At 42.3% G+C, this 23,777-nt stretch overlaps 1 protein-coding gene across 2 annotated transcripts in view; it reads left to right on the top strand.

Annotated features, from left to right (window-relative positions):
• LOC125708848 (voltage-dependent R-type calcium channel subunit alpha-1E) overlaps positions 1 to 23,777 on the top strand; it is a 149,491-nt gene that overhangs the window by 2,424 nt on the left and 123,290 nt on the right. Inside the window, exon 2 of one of the 2 annotated variants that reach the window (XM_048976693.1) lies at positions 821 to 934. The gene's annotated coding sequence lies outside the window, so the exon portion shown is untranslated. Of the gene's footprint in view, positions 1 to 820; positions 935 to 9,125; positions 9,243 to 23,777 lie in introns of those variants that run through there. The other variant, XM_048976694.1, reaches the window with a different exon arrangement.

Consider the following 23,777-nt stretch of genomic DNA (forward strand, 5'->3'; position numbering starts at 1 on the left):
GTTATTTTATTTTTTTAGTTTTGATTCTGGAAATCATCAGCCTATTGCTACTTTGGGAAGCCCTGATAGACTCAGAGCAAATGAGACAAGATTTTAAAATAAAACCTTTGATTTTGATTTATAAATCCCATTATAATTTTTATTCCGTTTATTTATTGTGCAGAAGGAACATGTCAGTGTATTTGTGCAAGAAAGTCTTTTCGGAAATGTGAGCTTTACATTGAGTTTCGCTACATTACATTGCAACACAAACACACAACAAAAGTCAAAACATCATCATAGCAGGCAAGCACATTTTTAGTTTCCATTGCTGTCAGGGTTTTTATTAAAGTACATTTCTGTTTATTTAACATATGCTTTTATCCAAAGTGATGTACTTTTAATTTGAGGAAGGGTCAGTCAATCCTTAGGGTAACTGGGGGCTCAAGGGATACATAGTGACATCACTCTGCTAGTCCTGAGATTGGAACCAGCAACCTTCTCATCACAGACATAGGACCCGACCCCCTTGAGCCACACACTGTCCCCAGTTTTCAGTGTCATCGTGTCCCTTAAATGCCTGCTCCTGATGACTCAAGAATTAAATATTATTAATCAGCCTTTTCAAAATCTCATGGTTTTTCATCATCAAGGCAAAGAAGTAAACCAAAGCCCAAAAACTGGGTCATTCTTACTAACTCATTACTGTAACATATCAGTTTTCTTTACTTTTTAAAACTGGTTTGACTACAGACTCAATTTTTGAAGTGATTTTTTTTTAAATCACAGTTTTGAAGTAAATAATCAAAAACTGTGAATGGCACTATCATTATTCTTGCAGGAGAGCCAGACGTAACACCACCCCTTCCTGTCTGGAGTGGCATCGTGGACCCTGACACCCCTACAGCTGCTGCACTCTCTCTCTCAGATTCCTGCCTGCCCCGGAGGGTGCTGGGTAAGTGAGATGGGGGAGGAGCAGCTCACAGGGGAGAGACTAGTGATGGAATGACCTGTCCTCAGCCCACCTGAGGTCTGCCTCAGGAAAAAACCTGATTCGATTTGTATTTTATTGAAACTGCTGACACACATGGCCTGTGTTTGCCCTTCAAAAATCTGGCGGGAAAATTGAGTGCATTTTCAAATCAGTGCTATAAAACACCTCTGATGTTAATGGCCTCTCAGTGTCTGCCTAGGGAATGCTGAAGGCAAATGATAAAAATAGCTGTAATCTGTAACATCTGAGATTACTCAGGCTATTGGTCACTGTCAATGAGTGGTGACAGTGCTGTAAGTTCAGCAATGAAGCCTCCTTTAGTGTTTGCCAAAAGGGTTCCCCTGCCCAATGCAGTCTGGGAAAGACTCCAGCCCCCTTTGGAATCCTGGACTGCATGCGTGGTTGAAAGATGGATGGTTCTAATGTTGACTGTCAGATGATCTTTCCTTTAAGCACCAATTGCGTCATTTGCTTGTTTGATGGGAATTTCGCAGAAACGTCGCTATTTTTGGGGCTATAACCTATCAATCTGAATCAGGGATCAAGGATTTTTATTTGTCATTGTGTCAAGTGGATTACATAAGTGCTACTCGAGTCTGTTAAAGAAATTATGTGTTTTCTGTTGTTCTTGTAGAAGTTTTACATTCTACGGGTAAGTGGCTGAAGCCATGGGGGCTTGTAATCTCTAGACAAGGAGAGGTGGGGGCCACAGTAGGTGTGCAATGTGGTTGCGATTTCCAGGGCTCAGGAATAAAAAAGTTGTATTTAATAAGCAAAACTAGGACTATGGCCCTTTCAGGTCAAAGGAAACGGTGAAAGTGAAACAACAGAGAGAACAAGGAGGGTTGGGCTGTTATCAGGGCGCAAATGCCACAGGCCAGAAAAACAGTCAGACACAGAGGAGGCCGATTCGCCTCATGGCCTCTCTGCCCTCAGCCCGCTTATTGAAATGCGGTGTTTACCAGTCCATTCACACAAACCTGTTAGGTTAAACATGGGTCCAACGTCATAAAGAGCTGGTAATTACAGTTAATAACAGCAAAAGCCAGCGTTCAGTACTGCCATGCTCCCCGCTGCCCCATGAAACATGGTAACAGGTTAATGTACCCGCAGCAGTACAGAGGGAAAACTCACAGATAGACGCACAGTTTACCTGATTGCTTACTTTAATTGACAAACTCATACAGCCTGCTCAGTAAGACCTTGTTTTGGATAAGCAGTGTGGACGATGGGTGAGCAGGAGGAAGTATGCTCACTAGTGTGTTACAGCATGTAGAAACTTTACTTCATGACATTCTTTAAGCACAATATATCCTCATATTCTGTAGGAGTTCGTTCAAATTCAAATTCAAATTCAAATTTTATTTGTCACATACACAGTCATACACAGTACGATATGTAGTGAAATGCTTACACGACCGCCAGTGACCTTAAAAGAGAATTAAGCTTGTCGTAAGAAATAAATATGAATAGAAGAAATACGATAGAAAAATTAAAACTTAACTAGAATAAAAATATAAATAAAAATATAAATAGAAGTATACTGTTTTGTCGTTTTGTCATGGCATTAAGTACAAACTGCCAGCTGACAATCAGAATAACCCATTGTTTTTATATTGGATATAATATATGCAATACAACTGTCCGAAAGAAAACTTATTATTAATATTAATGTCCATCTATCTATCCAGTTGTCTACCTGCCTGTGCACCCGACTCCTTACTTATTGCATGGCTGGATGGGGGCTTGGGGCCTAAAATACGAAGCCCTCAGAGTTCCTGGATGGGAGTAACTCTGTGTGACACAGGGAGAACATGGAAACTTCAAGTCTGCAGCGCTGGAAGTGTGACGCAACAATGCTGTTAATTGAATATAGTCTGTAAAGCATGTCTGTGTTAATCAGTATGACTGTACCCATGCAACGTCAATCCTGGAGCAACCTAACAAACTGCTAACTTAAGATCCAGTAGGCTAATTCTACCTTCTAAAATGTTACTCATATTGAAATTAAAACAGGAATTTATGACTAAACTGGTGAATCAGATTTCCTGGTGCCTGCGGCTTAGCACTCCATTAGATGACCACGAATCTGGTCATTACTGCCACCAAGTGGTTGATCTGTGTAATACAATCTTTAGGGTTTTTATAAGACGACTGTTTGCATATTTACAGTTTATATACAGATGTTTAACCGGCATGTTTTCCAAACGTACAGAGGCTTGCCATTTGATGTGTATGATCTCCGAATTTGTTTTTCACTAAAACAAAATAAGTAATTGTGATTATATCCATGACCCTGTACTGAATAACTCATTATGGAAGATGGGTGAGTGAATGGAACTGGAATTGTGTAATTGGTTTCAGGTCCAAGTGCAGAATCTCTATGCTAATATTTATTCTATTTATTAATACATATAACCTACTTATGATCATAATGTATAACAATGGGAAATCATTGGCTCTGTATTTAGTACAGAATACACATTTATAGAATCTGGCACTTACAAATCATGCTGATCAAACTATGACCAAACATGTTTTTAAAGTCTTCTGATGAGGTAGCCTCAATTCTAGATAGTACAAGATAATTTTACAGTCTTTTAGATGGGCCTGTTTTAATGAGTGCATTTGTTTGGTCAGAACTTAATCTACCACTGTTACGACATGGTGGAGGACAAAGAGATGATACATGCAGTGGCTCTTGTGTAGAAGAGGGTTTATTAGAAGACCAAACAAACAAGAAAACAAGACAAACCATGAGAGGTCTAAACACCAGCAGGTAGAAAAGCAGGAAGTAATACAGGAACAACCACAGCCCCTTCATCTAATCAAATACAACCACAATGACCAACTAAGGAACAGTTGGCAGTAGGCAGTTATATACAATGATAACGAGGCTACATGACAGACAGGTGCAACAATTAATCAAACACTACAGCTGGGAACAAGACACAGGTGAGGGTTATTAACGAATACTTAAGGGTTCAAACACTAGGAGAAACTAGGATAACAAGACTTACAAACTGGGAGATTCCATCCAGTCCTCTTCTTTCCTCCTGCAGTTCCAACACGATTTGCCGGTGCACATACCCATCGGCCCACTGGGAAATGCCCAATATGCCACTTGGCCAGTCCAGCCCTGCTTGTGCCCTGTGCTTCCTGGCATAGATGGCATGTCCTCCTGCTACCCAGCACTGGATAACTGGCTGGAATAAGTAGTATTTGAAACAGCAGTTGCAATAAAGGAACCAAATTTTGGGTTAATTATCTTCCTACGCCCAGAATTGTTACTTTGCTTAATAAGAATATTATATTTAATTGTGAGTCTTGTAAATCTTGAAAAAAGCGTGTTATTCGAATCTATTTTTCAGTCACAGAGTATTTCAAACATAGTTGCTCCAACTGTAAGCCACCCAACAAGATGCAGGATTTCCCAGATCAATCAAATATAATAGGTTTCAGAATGTTTTCGACCCATGATTAGCAATTCTTTCCATCTGTATTAATTTTCTGAAACCAGGCACTGTTGGCCTCCTTGCATATTTGACCTACAAAGCTGGAAATTTAATTAATCTTCAATCCGACAGGTATTCCCCATTCAATGGATCACCTGCTCTCATTGTTTGAGGAGATGTTTTTCTTAATCAAAAGCCCTTAGACCATAAGGCCCCTAAGGGAGCAGTAATTGCTCCAGTCATACTAAATGACTTCATTAAAGTGGTCTAACTCCTCGCTTTATAAAGTGGTTCGACTGTACCTTAAGTCCAATTGCTTGTGGGTTTTTAAACAATGGTATGTCATCATATCAGTTGCAAAGAAACGGAAGATCTCCTGTCTGAACGACGACAGACCAACGGCTGTAACATCTGCAGTCATGAAGTGTTTCATGCAGCTTCTACTCCAGCATCTCAAAGTCATGAACGATGCCGTTTGCAGTTTGCTTACAGAACTAACAAGTCGATCAATGATGCCATTAACTTGACACTAAACTCCATCCTGCGACACCTTATGTACATGTTTGTTGTAGATTTTTATCTCAGCTTGTAACACTACCATTCCTGACCTGCTACTGGAGAAACTTTAGCAGCTCAGTGCCCCCACATCTGTCTGCTACCGAAGCCACAACTTTCTGTCTAACAGAAAACAGTATGTCAGGGTTGGTGACCACATTTCTGACGCCCTTTGCCTTAGCGCCGGTGCTCCACAGGGCTGCGTGCTCTCTCCGCTCCTCTACTCAAACTACACCACTAACTGCACTTCTGACAGTGACTCCCACCCTTGTCAGTCTTATCTCAAGCGATGGATGCAGCACCATCCATCCATGTACCAAAGGAAAGTATCATGACTGGTGCTATAGTGCGGATCTAACAATCTGCAACTAAACAGATGTACAACAGTGGAGCTGATTTTTGATTTTAGGAAGAACCCCACGCAACTGCCTCCATTGGAAATGCAGGGCTCTACTGTCAGCAGAGCAGTCTCACAAATGATTGGTCGCTCCAGTCTGCTGTTATGAAGAAGGCCCAGTAGCCCTTGTATTTCTTGCGGCAAGAAACTTAGGCTGCGTCAAGCACTGCTGATCCAGTTCTACATCGCTATAATGGAATACATCATCAAAGCCTCCATTACTGTCTGGAGATACGTTCCCCAGTCGCACAGGTGCTAACAATGTTAGCGACTTACATGGATGCAAACATGCGACTGAGTGGTTCCAACTATGTAAGCTGTTAATTCGAGATTTGGGAAACACACCACGGCGAAAGCTGCAGTTTTCGGTGCAATGTGCAGAGGAAATTATCAGCCAACTCTCCGCCGTCAAAGACGTCTGGTCATCCAGAATGAGGAAGAGGCGGGGGAAATCATGGCCGGCCCCTCACAGCGCACTTACTCTCTTTTTCCAGCATCTCCCATCTCAGCAAAGACCAGGAATGATTGCCCTAAATACTAGGTTGAACCACCAGCTCCACAGCTTCTCTCCCCCGGCCACCATTCCTCTGAACAAGGACCCTTTTCACATCCCTCCGCCTTAAACTGCTGAACATGCATTTTATTACCGGCTTTGTAATGCACACAGCTACTGTCCATCCTATTCCATGCCAGACTCCTTCTGAGTACGAACATTTCCCAATTCCACCATTGCTTTAAGTGTACATACGCACAGATTCACTTTAACTTGTACACTGTTACATTGCACATCCTTCTATTTTCTTGTGTATAGGCTGTTTTTGTTTTTATATACCTTAGTGTATATATTTTTTATCTTGTGTTTTGTATGTCTTTATCTTTTTCTACACTTTTGATTGTATTGACATTATGTTGACACCTGCCCCAAGAGCAATACTTGAGGTCAGGTACTTGGTACTTAGCAAATAAGACGGATTCTGATTCGTCCGATGTGTTACTTTATTGTCTTAATGGTGGAATGTGTAAAGTACATTTACATCTATTTGTTCCAGTAGGTTGAGCGCCAGAAAAGAATACTTGATGTTTGCTGTTACTAAGAAACGATGCTGTCCAATAGTAGAGACCTAATTAAAACTTTTCATTTTCTTTTTATTTATTGCTTTTATTTTTGATCACCAACAACAAATAAAGAGAGGGAGCTTAAAGATTATCACCAGCATAATAAATGATTTTTTTTTTACATCTTTTGGAATTTGGTTATTTATTTAATAAGTCAACACAGCAGGCTAACAATGAAAAGCCATGATTTCGGAAGCATGATAATGCTTGCGTCAAATGCGGAACATGGGTGAGCGGACTATAAAAAGCTGTACAAATATTCTGTGTCTATTTATAGCTTCTGCTTTAGGGCCAATTCGTCGTGTATGGTTTAGAGAACCTGCAACGTTCGGAATCAGAACAAACGGGGTTTAATGATTCACAGCGAGGACAGACAAGCACGAAAACGTAGCGCGAGAGTCAAAAACACAAACTGCTTTCAGAAATAACCCGGAGGAAGATAAAACAGGAGCGTTTTCGGAAAACGCTAGAATCCAGAAATCGGAAAATACAATTACTGTGCATAGCAGAAGACGATGGAATTGATTCCCTTTGTCTCTGGTGTTTATCAAGTTGTTACAAACATATTTGCTTGTGTAGTGAACGTAATCATCTGTGATTTAAAAATTAATTTGCAGGTGTAGGCCTGTGTAAATACATTCGGTATTTCTGCTAGTAAAATAACTGATTATGAGACATTATCAGCGCCCATGAATGGGTATAATCATTACATACACGTCTTCAAAAGATAGTAAGGATGCAAGAATTTGATAACCAGCGCAGAATTTTTATTACTGCGGACTGCCAGATGTTGTGCTGCCTATGAGAGGTTATGATTCATAGATTTTGCTCTCATTCACACTGAACATATAGCCTACTATTGCTTTTCTGAGTCACACCTTGTCAGTATTACACGTCCCCCTTTCCGCGTCTTCATATTTGGAGGCATTCTGTCGTGTACCATTAAAAATTCATGATGATTTTTTCAAATGCAAACCAAAAGCCGTTCCCATTGGCTTAAAAGTAAAATATTTTGTGATCGTTTTGTGGCTCATTTTATCTATGGTTTATCTTAAAAGCTTTATTGGCTTTGTAAATGCTAATTACATTATTTTTTTACAATTCCTCCGTGCTGTCGGTCAATATAATGAAATTGGCTTGGAGAAGATCGAGTCTAGTGGGCCTATTGATCTACAGCAATGTGAAGTTTCTTAATGTTATATAGGCCCATGAAACCTTTAATTCGTATTACTTAAAATACTAGGAATATCATTCAGTGCTATAAACTCAATCCAAAATACTAGCGCAGTATTTACAGAAATTTAAACTCTCCATAATAATAAAGGCCATAAACACATTTATTAGTTCGTTCCTTGTATAGGTTTATTTAAGATTATTATTATCATTGCCATCATCATTATTATTATTGCACTACCTGTCGACCTATAGAGAAAAACAATCAGTTTTAGCAACTTTTTATTCACACAGTACCCGTAACAACAAGTAATTAACTATAAGGTTTCTAAAAATGCTATTACATAGTGGACATACTTTTTCAATAAAACCCAAGCATAAGGCTGCGAGTAGCTTAAAAAAAGCTCAAAGTATTTTGGGTAACGATACAGAAATCCACAATAAATAAAAATGAAAATGGAGTTTGCATGTTCTCCCCATGTCGTCATGGGGTTTCCTCCGGGTACTCCGGTTTCCCCCCGCAGTCCAAAAACATGCTGAGGCTAATTGGAGTTACTAAATTGCCCGTAGGTGTGCATGTGTGAGTGAATGGTGTGTGAGTGTGCCCTGCGATGGGCTGGCCCCCCATTCTGGGTTTTTTCCTGCCTCGTGCCCATTGCTTCCGGGATAGGCTCCGGACACCCCGCGACCCAGTAGTATTTGGAAAATGGATGGATTATCTATCCACTTTCTGTAACTGCTTGTCCTGTTCAGGATCGCGGGGGGTCCGGAGCCTGTCCCAGAGGCAACTGGCACAAGGCGGGGAACAACCCATTATGGGGCGCCAACCCAACGCAGGGCACAGTTACACATGCACACCTACGGGCAATTTGGTAACTCCAAGTAACTTTATGTGTTTGGGCTGCGGTGGGAAACTGATGCACCCGGAGAAAACTCCACGACAACACGGGGAGAACATGCAAACTCCACGCTCATGGAGCCATGGAGCCATAACCACTACGCCCCTACATGAAAATGAATGTAAAATAATTACTGACACCTGTAAGAGCACCTTTAATTTTGGGTGGGATTATAAATTGTGAAAGTTATTCAAGCAAAACAGTCCTCTATACTTGAATGAAGAGGCTTCAGCGGAAATAAAATCTGAGTAAGTCGTTCGAGGACTTTCTGAATCATTACCTTACAGTTGGCGTTGGGTCGGTAATTGGGGTTATTCTGACCACTACCATAATTTTTTCAAAACTCATATAATTTGTACGCTGCCATCGATCTTGAGCACTAATCATGTTTTTACAGCTTCAGTAAGCGGATGTAATTGCAGAAGCTGGCACTTTGTTTTCTGCTACCCTTTGTGTCACACCACCGCTCGGATTAATTATTTATATAGGCTACTATAATTGCGTCGGGGCTCTCTGCCCCCCCCCCCCCCCTCCGCCGCCTTTGTCAACCGCAACCCGGCGGTCGACCGAGGGGAAATTCGCCGGAGAGGAGAGACAGAATTGCCTACTGCATATGAAGCTTTAGTATTGGAGGGGAGGAAGTACAACGATGGGCGAACGCAATTCACTTTGGGGTAAATTCATGTCTAATAAGTATCTGTTCATTTCATTGTAGATCATTTAATTCTAAATATGGAGTTTATGCTGAAAGACCAGCACCTGTAGCGTTGCTTTGCACCTTGGTGTCTATATGCATGTCTTCCCTAAAGCTTAAGCAGATGTTTCCGGCGGTAATGTATTTATATTTATTATATTCATAATCAATTGTGTCGAAATGTGTCCAGACGTCGTACTGCTTATTGCTTGCATTATAATAATTAAATCGGAAACTTTCGCATTTTGCATTTCTTACATGCGTAAGTGCAATTTTCTTTTTAATACACTTGGTATAAGGACTAGAAAGGAGGGTTTTTGCAATAATGTCAGACAACCTGTTTGCTTGTGAGAGACGGGTCTGGTACAGCTGTGTTACTTGTTGTATAGTAACTGGCCATTTATTGATAGCTTAACTTTAAATCGTTATCAGTTCTATTTTCTTTCGATGTTTGGTGCGCTGAAACCTTTATTTATAAGCCCTAGTTATTGATAAACGGGTGTCATTGAAATTCATTGCATTCACCTGCTTTTTAAATATAGCAAGGGATCAACCTTCAAGTTTTTTTCCCTGTACATCTTCAGCGTGGTACATAACATTTTCTCATTCCTGCTGGCTTTTAATGACTACGCATTTCCTCACTGTCCAATTATAAGGAAACACAAGCACTGGGAACTCGGTACTGCCCAACGAGGTCTTTTTCCCAGGGGATGCGAATGTAGTTTTAGTTTAGTTTAACAAAGAGATAGTCATTATATATAATGAACTGCTTAATTTGTATGGTCTAAGCGGTCAGGAAAGTGCGTGTGTGTAGATTGGCTTCTACATATCCATTTAAGTGTTTCGTTATTGCACTAGTCATTGTTTCTGTATACAAACATGGAATACCTAAGAGATAGGCAGCCCGTATTGGTTCCTTCCAGAGCTGCGTCTCCAGCCCAGAAGGCGTCTGAAGGTTATTACCGCAGCACCAATCTAGCGTTTTCCAGTCACCAGATACTGATCCATCAGATCTTTACCTCATTATCCGTGAGGAAACCTAATTGGTGGATCTGCGCAGTTCCTTTTAGAATCAGCAAGAAAACGCTGTCCGTTTATTAAATGCCAAATTTGCATCATACACTGATGAATTAAAATGAAATTATAAGAAAACAATGTAGTACCGATGGAATTGTTTAAAGTTGTGTAAATTGTGTAAATTAGTCTATATAAGCCTATATCCCGTCATCAAATAATGTTTTTTTTAGGGTTTTGAAGTCGCCCCATTCTTATAAAACATATAAGAGGTATAACTGCGTTTATGCTGTTTATATATTCTTTGTAAGAAATAACATGTATAGCTTATCTGATTCAGTTAATCCCTGATCAATCACTATATATATAGGTATATTTACAAAGTCATCCATTTATAAATACGGGCTTCACTGAAACCCCTTATTACTTTACCTGGCATCGGACCTTTTGTTCACGTGGTTCACGGGTCCTGAACCGTCGTGGTTGTGAATGTATCATTCATCACGTTCAGATGCTCCACCAGGCAGATGCCTTCTAAGCGTGTCCTCTAATGTGCCTCTTTGATTACTATCAGGATTGAGGGGGCAGAGGGCAGGATATTTTCATGTCTCTCCGGGATAGAAGTGAGACTTTGGTTGAAACTGCTACGCAAATAAAACGTAATCATTCCTCGTAGTACTGGCTTGGTAAAGGGAATTTTTCTGTCATTAAAGGAGTTTTATGCAGCACCATCCATCCATCCATCCATTTTCCAAACCACTTATCCTTCTGGGTCGCGGGGGGTCTGGAGCCTATCCCGGAAGCAATGGGCACGAGGCAGGAAATAACCCAGGATGGGGGGCCAGCCCATCACAGGGCACACTCACACACCAGTCACTCACACATGCACACCCATGGCCAATTTAGCAACTCCAATTAGCCTTAGCATGTTTTTGGACTGTGGGGGGAAACCAGAGTACCCGGAGGAAACCCCACGACAACATGGGGAGAACATGCAAACTCCACACACATGTGACCCAAGCGGAGACTCAAACCCGAGTCCCAGAGGTGTGAGGCAACAGTGCTAACCACTGCACCACCTTGCCGCCCCCTATGCAGCACCAACTTAGTGATTATAGCATTAAAATATTAATCTTTAGATTTTGTTTCCCATTTACTCTTTGTATCAGTTTGTTTGTTATTATTTCATTTATTTTGGATCTGGTGTCGTTATGGTGTCACAGCCCAGCGCGAAATTATCCGATTTCCGGGTCTTTATTCCATCAGCTTGTCAGACGCTCGATTCCTTATCAGCCCCGGTGTCATCTGTGATTAAGCAGTGTATTGTTAACTGAATACGGTCATTCACATCCTTCATCTTCACTTGTAGATGCGAAATAGATATCTATATCCGTTTTAAATTACTCTGTTGTTAACTTTTTGGAAAAAATCTTACTGTTATAAGATGCTTGAGAATTTTAAAATGCTGTAATGCTTAAGGATGTGTGACAGTCTGATGTCTTCCTCCGTGACTTTAGTTTTCATGGCTAGTTATGGTCTAATTGGCTTCCTGCACAAAGTTCGTTATACAGCTGAAAATTCTCTAATGCTTACTGTTGATTATCCTGTTGATTATTGCCCAACGTGAAATGGGTAATGTGGGAATATTTGCAGGACATAGTTTTTTTTCCCCGTGGTTTATTTCATGACCCAGTGATTATGGTTCATTAGTGGCTTAGGTTTACAGACAATATCCCAATAAAATTACAATGCTTGTTGTAGAGCACAAACCCAAAATGGAAAGCAAGTCCGAAAAAAGATCAGGCTTTGAATGTGGATGGTACGTGGCTCGGTGGGTTAGGCTACTGGGTCTGTGATTGGAAGATTGCCGCGGTGTGTCCTCCGAAACAGTCGCGTGGCCGCTGGGCTTTTGTGCAAGACCCTTATGTTTTCACACGCGATCCCGAGCCTGGCTCTCACCTGTATATATCGGTACGCGAGATGGAATATGTGCCAGCGCAGCATGTCAGTGCACACGCGCAAATAGCGTATCATTATTTGATGTTGCTGTGCGACATGTGAACATCTATCCATTTTCTATACGCACTTGTCCTATTTGATTTTGACTTTTATCGAAGCTTTTCTTTTTGGAATGCGTTTTGTGGTATTATGATCTAAAAAATATTGAGCCTGATGATTGCTTTGCGTATGGGCTCTGCAGTGAGTGTTTCACCTAAGTCTGCTTTTCAGATTTCTAATGGATTTATCTAGATCTTTGGTCACATGAGCGGAAACGTCAGGTCTGTTTATAGATCCAGGTTTGCAGTTGACATTTATCTCACACAGTGCACCTGGGGCCTCGTTTGCATGCTCTAATGGATTATACTACCTGGGGGGTGAATTTCGTTTCCACGAGATCTGTGACCAGTGGCCAGACAGCCGTGTCAGATCAAATGGATTGGTTGAACAGTTTTACATACAGGTTTGTAATTTAAGGAAAACGATAAAAGATGACGACTCAGGAGTCACACCTCCAGGGTTGTGAGTTCAAATCCCACCTCTGGCCTTTGTGTGTGTAGAGTTTGCATGTTCTCACTGTGCCATGCAGCTTTCCTCAGTGTACTCTGGTTTCCTCCCAGAGTCCAAAGATATGCTGTTAGGCTAAATGGTGTCTCTAAATTGTATGTGCCTATATTGTATGTGTCATGCAATGAACTGGCATCTGGGTCAGGGTGTACCCCTGCCCTGTGCTGCCTAGGGTTGGCTCCACTTTGGCCCTGAAAAGCAGGTGAACGATTTAAAGTTGGAATTAATGCATCTAGGGTGGTAAAGTGGCTCAGTGGGTTGCCCTCACCTTTTCTGAGTTGGTGTAGTTGTGGATTTAGCATGTTCCTGTGTGCTTCCTCCCACTGGCAAATGACATCTCAGTCTCTGAATTGTTCATGGGGTGTCCAGTGGTTGCCCTCCCTTGTGCCCTGTGTTTCCTGGGGCAACTTCCAGGCTGATGCTTTCACCCTGTAAGCTTGTTAGCAATTATGGAAGCTAAATGGATGTAATGCATATTGTTTCTTTAGATCTTGGGTCTGTCGGAAACATTCACCAAACCTGTGGATGATACTCCCCCGGCGTGTTGTCAAAAAGCAAAGGAGAATGAGTAAAAGAACTGCTAAAATGACATCATCCTTATTCTCAAAAGCGACAGGAAGTGTGTGTGGCTCTCAGTCAGAGTCCACAGCAACAGTCCTTGGTAAACGCTTGACGCATGCATATTTATTAGGGTTTGTTAACTGCTCTAGCGGTGCCTTGAACAAAATACACGGCAACAACAAATAATCATAATTATAAGCTCTGAAAATGAAGCTGGTTCAGTGATATACACCTTTAATCATTCACTAGCTAAGGAGTCCTGCTTTGTTGCCATGGAGATGAGTCAAATCACATTTTCGTCTTCAGTGTATTGTTAACCTAGAAAACCTGCATTATCGTCGTCCTCTTGATGTATATGAGTCAAGTACTGTAGATATGGTTGCATATATGGCGTATTTGGCAGGATTTAGATTCATATCGGATGTGTTCGTTGAGTTAACAGTTGTCCTCTTGTGTTATGGGATTATTCTTTCAGCCACTATCTTTGATTTTGATTGTTATTATAATAAGCACCATATTTTGTTTTTTTTTGTAATTCTTCAAGGTGCGGAAAACACATTCATCGTTTGCTTTGTTTTAAACCAAAACGGGACTTGAAACTCCCCTCCCCCATAAGTCTGGTCAAGACAAACAAATGGATGGATAGAATTAGAAGATCAGCGATGGCATAGCACACAACTACAAAATGCATCCCCCTGCGTTTAACCCATATGTGACATAGCAGCTAGTTCAGCACCCAGCAGCTGTGCTTGGTACCTTGCTCAGGGTATCTCAGTGGTGCCTTGCTGGTCAGGAATTCAATCTAGCAATCTTTCAATTACAAGTGTGCATCCCTAACCATTAGGCCACCACTGCCCACAATAGGAGTGAAAGGAGAGTAGTCTGAATTGGTTTCTGGAGTGGATGGATATCTGGCCACATTTTGTAGTTTTGTCTCTTCAGGCTTTTATAGGAGGAAGGCATCATGCATTCAATACAGCAGCAACTGGCTTACATCGTACAGTACTAAGAAAATGTGTGTTGCGTAACATATTTACAGGAAGGTTAAATGGTGAAGGGGAGTTTTTTGAGTCTAACAGATGGTGCTTGGCTTGGCTGAGCTCTTCCCAAGGGGGGCAGAGAATGGGAAATCCAGGATGCAGGTATTGAACTTTAGAAAAATGTGGATGGTCTGGAGTTCCTTGAAGACTGGGGTGAAAACATTGCCCTACGCAATAATATGCATAGCAAATTTGTATGGAGCCCACCTGGGCTTAAGTGAGAAATTAATTTCTAATCCATACCCACAGCATTAGCAATCCATTCCCTTGGTTCAGCATTCCGTACCGACCTGATTAACGTTAGCATCTCGGGCTTCATTGTTAAACAAACTTTTAACTCTCTGGAGACTCCCGTTTACTGTGCGAATGATTGTTCATTTATAAAGTATCAAATCAGGTGAAGACAATTTTGAGTTTCCAATTACGCTGTCTGGCTGGTGACCAGATTTTCAAAATTAAAAATCAGGACACTAGGTGCCATATACATTTCACGCACATGTGTATATAATCTCCATCAGTGTCACAGTGTTAACTTTCCAGTGCTTTACACTTACTTTAAGCTGTAGCACTAATGCTAGTACTGTAAAAACGTTAGTAGCACAAAAGAAAAAGCACAACAAGCAGTTTACAAATTGCTAAACCGTGGGAACGGGTTGCAGAACTGTGCCCACGAATTGGTAAACCGTGGGGTTGATTGCAAAATCGTGCACACAAATTGCTAAACCGTGGGAACGGGTTGCAGAACTGTGCCCACGAATTGGTAAACCGTGGGGTTGATTGCAAAATCGTGCCCAGAAATTGCTAAACCGTGGAGCTGATTGCAAAATTGTGCACACAAATTGCTAAACCGTGGAACTGACTGCAAAATCGTGCACACAAATTGCTAAACCATGGGAATGGATTATCAATTTTTTTCTGTCCTGAACTCTTCATTTGTGGAATATAGAAATTAATTTAATGAATGTAGCTGGCTATGCGCCACTTGTTTAATTTATTTTTGCATGAGTAACTCCTAATTTGGAGACACTCCAGGCCACATTTTGTGTGTGTGTGTGTGTGTATATATATATATATATATATATATATACACACACACACACACATACCCATGTAGGTCATATGTGGTTGCATTGCAGTAACACTGTGGTTGTCACACTTTCTGCGTGACAGACATGTCAGCAATTTAGTCATTTTCTCTCTGTCCTAAAATGCTTCCTGGCCTCCCGCACAAAAAAAATAATTTGTCACTTGATATTTGCACATTTTTCAGCCGCACCGTTTGGAGCTTTGGGCTTAGAGAGCTGCGGAGAGTGTGGGCTTCCAGGTGGACGGTCGAGGTTTCATATACGGTTCCTCTGGTCCTTTATTGAGCTCACAGTGCAGCACACCCTGAGGGAATGATGAAACTCAGAGGTAAACCCAGGCTCCAGCCTAATGCACAGCTAAGCAGCTATTAGAAATTTCACACCATTTGTAAAACACCAGTGTAGGACGTGAATACAGTTCATTGTGAATTGTCATGATATCGGGCAGAGGGGTACATCAGTGTAGTTAATAACACATATTCCAGTTCTGTTCTTAGTTAATCAGAACTTTGCTATGAAGTTCAGGACCAAGCATCCTGAAGTTATGTCTGAAAAGCATCGTTCCTGTCAGTGAGCCAGCCGATGGCAGCATGTAAGTGTTCTCAGTGTTAGTCCCCGAAGTCCTGCCACTAACACTGCAGAAAAGTCTTTTGAATGTCAGTTGTACCCCTGCCTGGACCTAAGCCTATTCTGTCCAACCCCTGCTGATACACACACTGAGTGATCCTTCTCCTAGCATCACTAAAGCTACTTAATTTTATTTTCTCCGCACCCTTAAATTATACCCTTAAGGACATGAATATGGTGCAGATCGAACATCTCTTGCCCTAAAGAGCACAGACCAGCTGTAATTCTTTGCCTAAGAGTGATATGATCTTCAAATTATTATTACCTGTTATTTTTTTATTATTCATATGACTTGGTTCGCTGTCATTCAGAAACTGGAGGGATTGTTCAGATCAGCCAGCTTTTCCTTGTATAAATGAGTTCTTTCATTTCTGAAATCGACATTGTTCACATCATTGGTCAAATCAAATTCATATGAATTAAATTACTTCTAATAAAATTTCTATAACAGAACTGGCAATATTCTAAATGGAATTACCTAGAAGGAACTCAAGAAATTATGAAAATAATGATGTAGATTTTACAAATTACAATTGCATTTTTTGGCAATAGTTACAGATAATAACAATTGAAATTGGCTCTCAACTGATATGTAAGAAAAATAAAACCTTACATTAAGACTTGGCAGAATGATTGCTGTTTGTGGTGGGAATTCCACTGGAGAAACAGAGATCACTTTTCAGTTCAGTTTATTAGACTGTGAGCTCAGTACAGGAAGTGAAGCTCATGGGATTGAACATCAGACACCACAGGATTGGAGCTTGGGTGGAGCACTGCACTGGATCCTCATGTCATTCACTGTGTGCTATGGATCCTCATGTCCACTGTCATATGCACTGGATCCTCATGTCATTCACTGTGTGCTATGGATCCTCATGTCCACTGTCATATGCTCTGAATCCTCATGTCATTCGCCATGTGCTCTGGATCCTCATGTCCTCTGTCATATGCTCTGAATCCTCATGTCATTCGCCATGTGCTCTGGATCCTCATGTCCTCTGTCATATGCTCTGAATCCTCATGTCATTCACTGTGTGCTCTGGATCCTTATGTCCTCTGTTATATGCTCTGGATTCTCATGTCATTCACTGTGTGCTCTGGATCCTCATGTCCTCTGTTATATGCTCTGGATCCTCATGTCATTCACTGTGTGCTCTGGATCCTCATGTCCTCTGTTATATGCTCTGGATTCTCATGTCATTCACTGTGTGCTCTGGATCCTCATGTCCTCTGTTATATGCTCTGGATCCTCATGTCATTCGCCATGTGCTCTGGATCCTCATGTCCTCTGTTATATGCTCTGGATCCTCATGTCATTCGCCATGTGCTCTGGATCCTCATGTCAGTTGTCGTCTGTTCCCCAGCAGTTGGGAAGGCTTCAGCTACAGCAAAGTCACTGGGTTGTGATAATCATGAAAAAGAGAACTCCCTTCCAGAAGGGTGCTTATTATTTTGGCGTTAACAAATTTAGAAGGGTCTATACTATTGTATCGATCCTGTGTTTTGCTGTGGGTGAACAAAACAACTATGATGAATGTCTCTAAGATGGCCTTTGCTGTCAATGTTGTTGCTAACCTTAAAGCACTTTGCCCTGTAACTAAAATTGCACCATAAATGTTAATGGAGGGACCATATCATTCATTATGTTTCATACTGTTAAAACAAGCAGCATTTTATGGCTCTGTTTTCAGCATGCCCAGTTCAGAGAGTCCTACTGCCTCCTGGGACAGGCCCCAGGGTGTCTGCCCTCCTACACTATGGGAAACTGACAGGCAGATAGATGTTTTTCAGCAGTTCCATGTTTTCCCTGAATTCCACAGAAAAAGGATCGTGGTCACGGCAGGAAGGCAGGCGCGCTCTGTGTTTTGATCAAAGATGGCCGACCTCTGAGTGCTGTCTGCATAAACATCACTCCATACAGCCTAGTCCCATAACCAGGCCCTTCCGTGCAGCTCCTTTGAAGTCTGAACATGAGCCAGAATTTAGGATGAGAATGAATGCTTTTATATTTATGAACTGGGCTTGGCAATACCTGATGCCGATCGAAGGACTAATCTTACTGCCATTGCAATATAGTAAGCGGATTTATGCTACTGAAGCAGTGAATAAGATTCTAAATCATATCTGCAGACAAACACACCTACTGTCCCATGGTTTGCACTACATTCCAAATTTCTACACATTTACCCTTTTCCTTAATCATGGGGGGGGGGGGGGGGCTCCTGCCCCTAACTAGAGGGCACAGATTACTTCAGTGTTTGATAGTTGCTGTGACACCAGGTCCTGTTTTTGCATTGTTGTTCCTTGCATTACCGGGGGGGGGGGGGGGGGGGGGGTTTCAGGTAACCATGCTGACCACAGATAAGCGCTGCTGACTAGCTGGCGGGGGCCACCCTTAACGTGTACCAGATCCTGTCCATGGTGTTCATAGTATGTTAATTCGGGTCATGGTCACAGAGGACACAGCAAACACCCGTCTTCGGCCAGTTGAATGTAGGAGAAATCTTGAACTTGGAGTTGATGGTCTTGTGAGACTCCAGTGTAAACCCAACAAATGCCTTTTACAAGCCCCCCCCCCCCCCCCCAAAATAAATTACCACCATCTAAATGTGAAAATGTTCATTTTTATGTGTTTGATACGAAGGCTTTCATTATACCTTTTAATAAGAAAACTCGGTGGGATCGTAGTATCCCAGGGAGACGGTGAAAGCCATTTAAATGAACCGCAATTCTGGCATTATTCTCAACAATCAAAGTATTACTAGGGGCCTAATTACTATTACAGTTGTGCTTTATTCATCTGCTCATAAACTGATTTTTAATTGGCATTTATTTTTCTTTTTATGCAGTATAGACTTTGTGTTTTTGTATTACCCTTGCAATATGTACAGTTTTTCCTGTATTTGGACCAAGCAAAGAATTACCATGGAAAACATTAGACCACAGTGCTCTTTCAGAACTATTTACTGTGAGCACGTGGCCCCAGTCACATGGCGATAAGCCATAGCGGGGCTGCGATAAGCCTGTGTAGGGTTAACATGGACATACCTGTTTTGATTAAAACCCTGTTAGAGAAGGGAGAGTTGGCTTAGGATAACTCAGTCCTTGGGATGATCTCTGTTTGTCCCACCTGATTCATTCTCACGTGTCTCTATTCATCAAACCCGGAGTGGAGGTCTGACGCGTCGGGCCTGATGTACAGTGTTGTTTTTCCACCACCTATAACCAGTTCCAGCTTCCCCGTTCCTTCTCTGCTGTCCATCACTTCCTTACAGCTTTGCTCTCGTCAGAACGGACCACTGATGCCCCTAAGGCAGGGTTTCCCAGTCCGGTCCTCTGGAACCCGCAACAGTCCTTATTCTTGCTCCTTCCCAGTTCCTGGTAGGAAGCTGGAAGGGAGCAAAAACATGGACTGTCTGGCAGGGAGCTGGGAGGGTTGAAATACATGGACGATCTGCGGGTCCCTGCCTGCAGAGCCCGCAGACAGGGATACTGGCGGGATGTAAGGCGCATGTTTCTCTGCATGAGTGCCGAGAGGCAGCGCTGGTTTCCTGGCCGATGGTGCAGAGTCGTGTCCCGAGTATGAGCACGTTCTGCGCCATGTAGCATGTCTGAGGTTGTGTGGTTTCACAGCCCTGCGCCGGGCAGATCGCAGTCAGTTATGGGTCTATAGAGTGATTTCCACCAGAGTCTATTACAGAAATCCACAAAACGCATTAACATTAACATTTTTAATGTTCCATAAAATCACAAATTCTGCCGAGTGCTGTTCTCTCTTTGTGTTCATCCGTCACTGTATGTCTCATTCAGTATTTTTAAATATAAAGGAGTTTGTGACACAAAACCCTTTTCACTGCCTAAAAACCATCATGCGTCCTTGTTAGTTGAGTTTTCAGTTCATTAACGCTGTTTTTTTCCCCCAGGACCCTCTGTCACCCAGGCCTCCTTGCCTGTTGTTTCTCTTGAGCTCATTGTTCTCTGCCTTTAGCGGGAAAAAGGGAGCAGGAGAGCGCAGCACGGCTGATAAGCTGTACGTCTGCAGGATACACTTGATGAGGCTGGATATTCTGGAGCCTTCAGTCCGGTTTCGACCCCATCATGTCCCGGATGCATTCGCTCCTGGCCCCGTAATCCTTCAGCACCAGGGATAATTCTAGGATTTGACCCTAGGAAGTGGTTTTAGAAACTATTTTTCAAGGGGGCCGACACAGAAATAGGGGATCTGAAGTCCCTCTAAATCGGGTCTAGAACTGCAGCTATTCTGCACATTAATTCTGCTTAAACTGAATGCAGGAAAGACTCACTCATTAGCTCTAAAGCCGTTTGTGTTGTATTTTATTACTTTAATCACAATCGTAGAGTCAGAATAGTTTTTTAAGAGGGGACGAAGACCAGAAGAACAAGCTAAGGTGCATGAAAAAGTGCTATTAATGTTTCACCTGGCTCCGCTCAACTGAGCGGGCTACAAGAAATTAGAAGTAAGGGGTCATATCCTGAGCGATTCAAGGTACGGTCTTTAAGGAAAGCGGGAGAAAAACAGATTTATTTTCAAAGACTTCAAGGACATCAAAGTGCACAGTTTTCTGTCCAGCTAAGGATGTGCGTGGTGGGTTTGTCTGAAATTGGTGTTTAAGGCATGTTGAGATCAGCGGGCTTTGGTGTGTGTCTGACTTTGTTGTCGAGTTTCACTGGAAGCCTGATAGCTGCTGAGGCGAAGGTATTAAAAGATGATCAAAATCCTCAAAAAACACAGAACGAAACATAACTGTGTAACTGTTTTACCCGCGCAGATTGGGTTAGGCTGTGTCCTTCATGGCAAATTAATTTGCATAAAGCCAGCTTGAAGGAACTCTGCCTTTTTTTCACCTGTCCGTATCCCTGATGAATTCAGAAGCAGCGAAACATCCGTTCCTCATTTTCTCCGTAGAAAAAGTGAAATCCGAGGCATTTTTTCCTGAAGGATGGTTTTCACAGAAAGCGGCTTCAGTGACCACAATCTGGAGAAGGTCACAGTATTCAGGCCTATTATGTGTAATTTATTACAGATATGTTGGTTTAGGGTTTCTTCTTGCTGTCCCTTGGCAGGAACCTGCTGTGTTTTTTCCCTTTTGTTTGTGTTCTCAGAATTTCTTAAGCTTTCTTAATCTCAGCTGGGTTTTTAGCTAATTGCGGCGCGGGTCACATATCAGCACTAACAGTAATTAGGCATTAATACCTTCACTGGCGTGTGGCTAGTTAGCATGTGATGCTTTTTATTGCCACTATGGATATCATCGTTAAATATTCCTGGGCTTTGATTTGAATCATTACGTTTTAAGTTCTCAGCTCGCTGTAGTGTGAATACTAGAAAACATGGTCATTTGTAAGCTTCTCCGTTACATATTTCTTGAACGGGGCCCCTGTCCCCACTAGGGTGGGAAAGACACGAGGCTGTTAATCAGACAAATCACCGGGCGCAGGTGCCTGAAGAGGTCATTTGCTACACGGTTCTCCGATTTAATCCTCGCTAATTAGCCTCTCGGGCATGCAAGCGAAACTCTCATCTGGAGGGCATGCAAATTAGCTCTGTGTGATTCTTATCTCCAGTGGCTGAGAAGCGGCGAAACTTTCTTGGGGGACGATTCTGTGATGGGCCTGCTCACTGAGTACGGGACTGACATTCAGATGACCTGCTTTTCTTTCTTTCTTTCTTTCTTTCTTGCCTTGCGCCTCCATCTTTGTGGAACTCCGCCTCTCATCTGTCTGTGACGTTCTCCCTGTGCCCGTTTTCTCAGGTACTACCGTTAACTAAAAACTCACAGCGGGACTAACTGCTATGCTTAAACTGCCCATAGTGTATGACTGTGCATTTCCATGGGTCGGTATCCTCAATCCTTGACAAGATGAGTAGTTAGAAGACGGATGGAATATTATTATTGTTGTTACGCAAAGCACATATTTCCCTTTGTATTTTGAGTTCTCATTAAAGCTGATTTGAGTCCTCAGCCACACAGTCAAATTGTGCAGAAATGCTCCCTGATCCTGACACACGTTCTCCTTCCATGTTCTGCTCTGCTGCCCTCCCGCCAAATGTCCTTGGCTTCTCCTTTTCACCGCAGACTGACTTTTCTCCTAAATACACACGATTCCGGTTCATGTCCCTCAGGCTCAGCCCAGAATTTCCGACTTCTGTCCTGGCAGTGAAGCGAGCTCACCCTTCTGTCACTGGTGCTGCAGTGTGAGCGGCGGGGAGTAGCGGGGTGGCACCGGGTGCCCCTACATGGCCACTTGCATCACCTATTGGGTCGACCGGCATTGACATGGATTATATGCAGCCTTGTTCGCATTGCGAATGTCACCAACGACTCCCAGGTCATCATGCTACACTAACTCATCAGCTCGTTATTGAAAAAATAAAAAACTAATCCTTTGGATTGAAGGAAATCAGTAGTAGTCAGCGTGTTGTAGTTTTTATAAATAATTTATATTATCTCTATTGTAGTTGTTTTATTGTCATATTATATTCTATTGCTTTATTTTATTATGAATCCTTAAGCAGTGATTTTGCAGCATGTCATCTTATATCCCCTGGGCGACTTGCCAGTACCTGCTGTGCACTGAGGTAGATATTTTAAAATATAATTTCCAAATGGACTCATCATGTTTGTGATCAATGGGCCCTTTCTTTGGCCTCTCTGTGCCTTAATCCTATTGTTTGGGCCAAATATGCATTTATTTACTACACCAGTGTTTCCAAATCTGGTCCTTGGGGGCCCACACCCAGTCCGTGTTTTTGTGGACCGTCTGCCAGGGAGCTGGGGGATATAGCCCTGAGAGCCTAATTAAATCCCCTGACCAGCGTGTCTAAAGCTGCGGAGAAAGTCTTCTGAAATGCTGATTCCTGCCCCACCTTAGATCATGCGTGCAAGGAACCTGCATTCTGCTTATTGCTGTCACTATGAGTTACTTACAGATTATCTCCCTCTACGGTCATTCAGTTAAACATTTGCTAAATAATATGGAATCACTCATGATATACGAGATATATGAGACCCCTGGAATTTCGTGTAGGGGGGATGGACGACATTAAAGAATGTATGGATGTGAATTCACAGAGAGGGCGGGTGTCCTCACGAGGTCGGGGAGGCTGCACCGTAGTTACAGGGCAAAGAGCTTTGCGTGAATCTTCCTCGTGAATCCCACTGAGCCCTGGAGGGTAGAACTACAGACCCCAAACAGGGCAGAGCCAAGCCCCTCCGTAACATAACCAGAGCAAACACACACACAGCATTAATATCTGAGACAGGGCCGCTCGTGTCTGTTCATGTGAAGGCTTCATTCATCGGGTGTAAATCATCAGTGGCTCTATTGATTTACGCTCCTCTGGGTCTCGGGTTTGGTAAATCATAAAGCTGGGTGTTTATGACTTCATGCTGTAAGCGGGGAGCTCATGAATGAGAAAGTGCCGAATGGTTCCAACCTCCTGGTCTTCTCTGATGTGTTGCACAACACAGAGGCTTGTGAAATGACTTTTTTTCATATTTATTTCCGAGTATACTAATGCATTTCACATTAGAATTCTCAAGTCCTTTATATTCCAGTCACTGTGAGCAGTAAGAAATTCACCACATAGAAGCTGTAGAT

The sequence above is a fragment of the Brienomyrus brachyistius genome, chromosome 15 (assembly GCF_023856365.1).
Source record: "Brienomyrus brachyistius isolate T26 chromosome 15, BBRACH_0.4, whole genome shotgun sequence".
Taxonomy (NCBI): Eukaryota; Metazoa; Chordata; class Actinopteri; order Osteoglossiformes; family Mormyridae; genus Brienomyrus; species Brienomyrus brachyistius.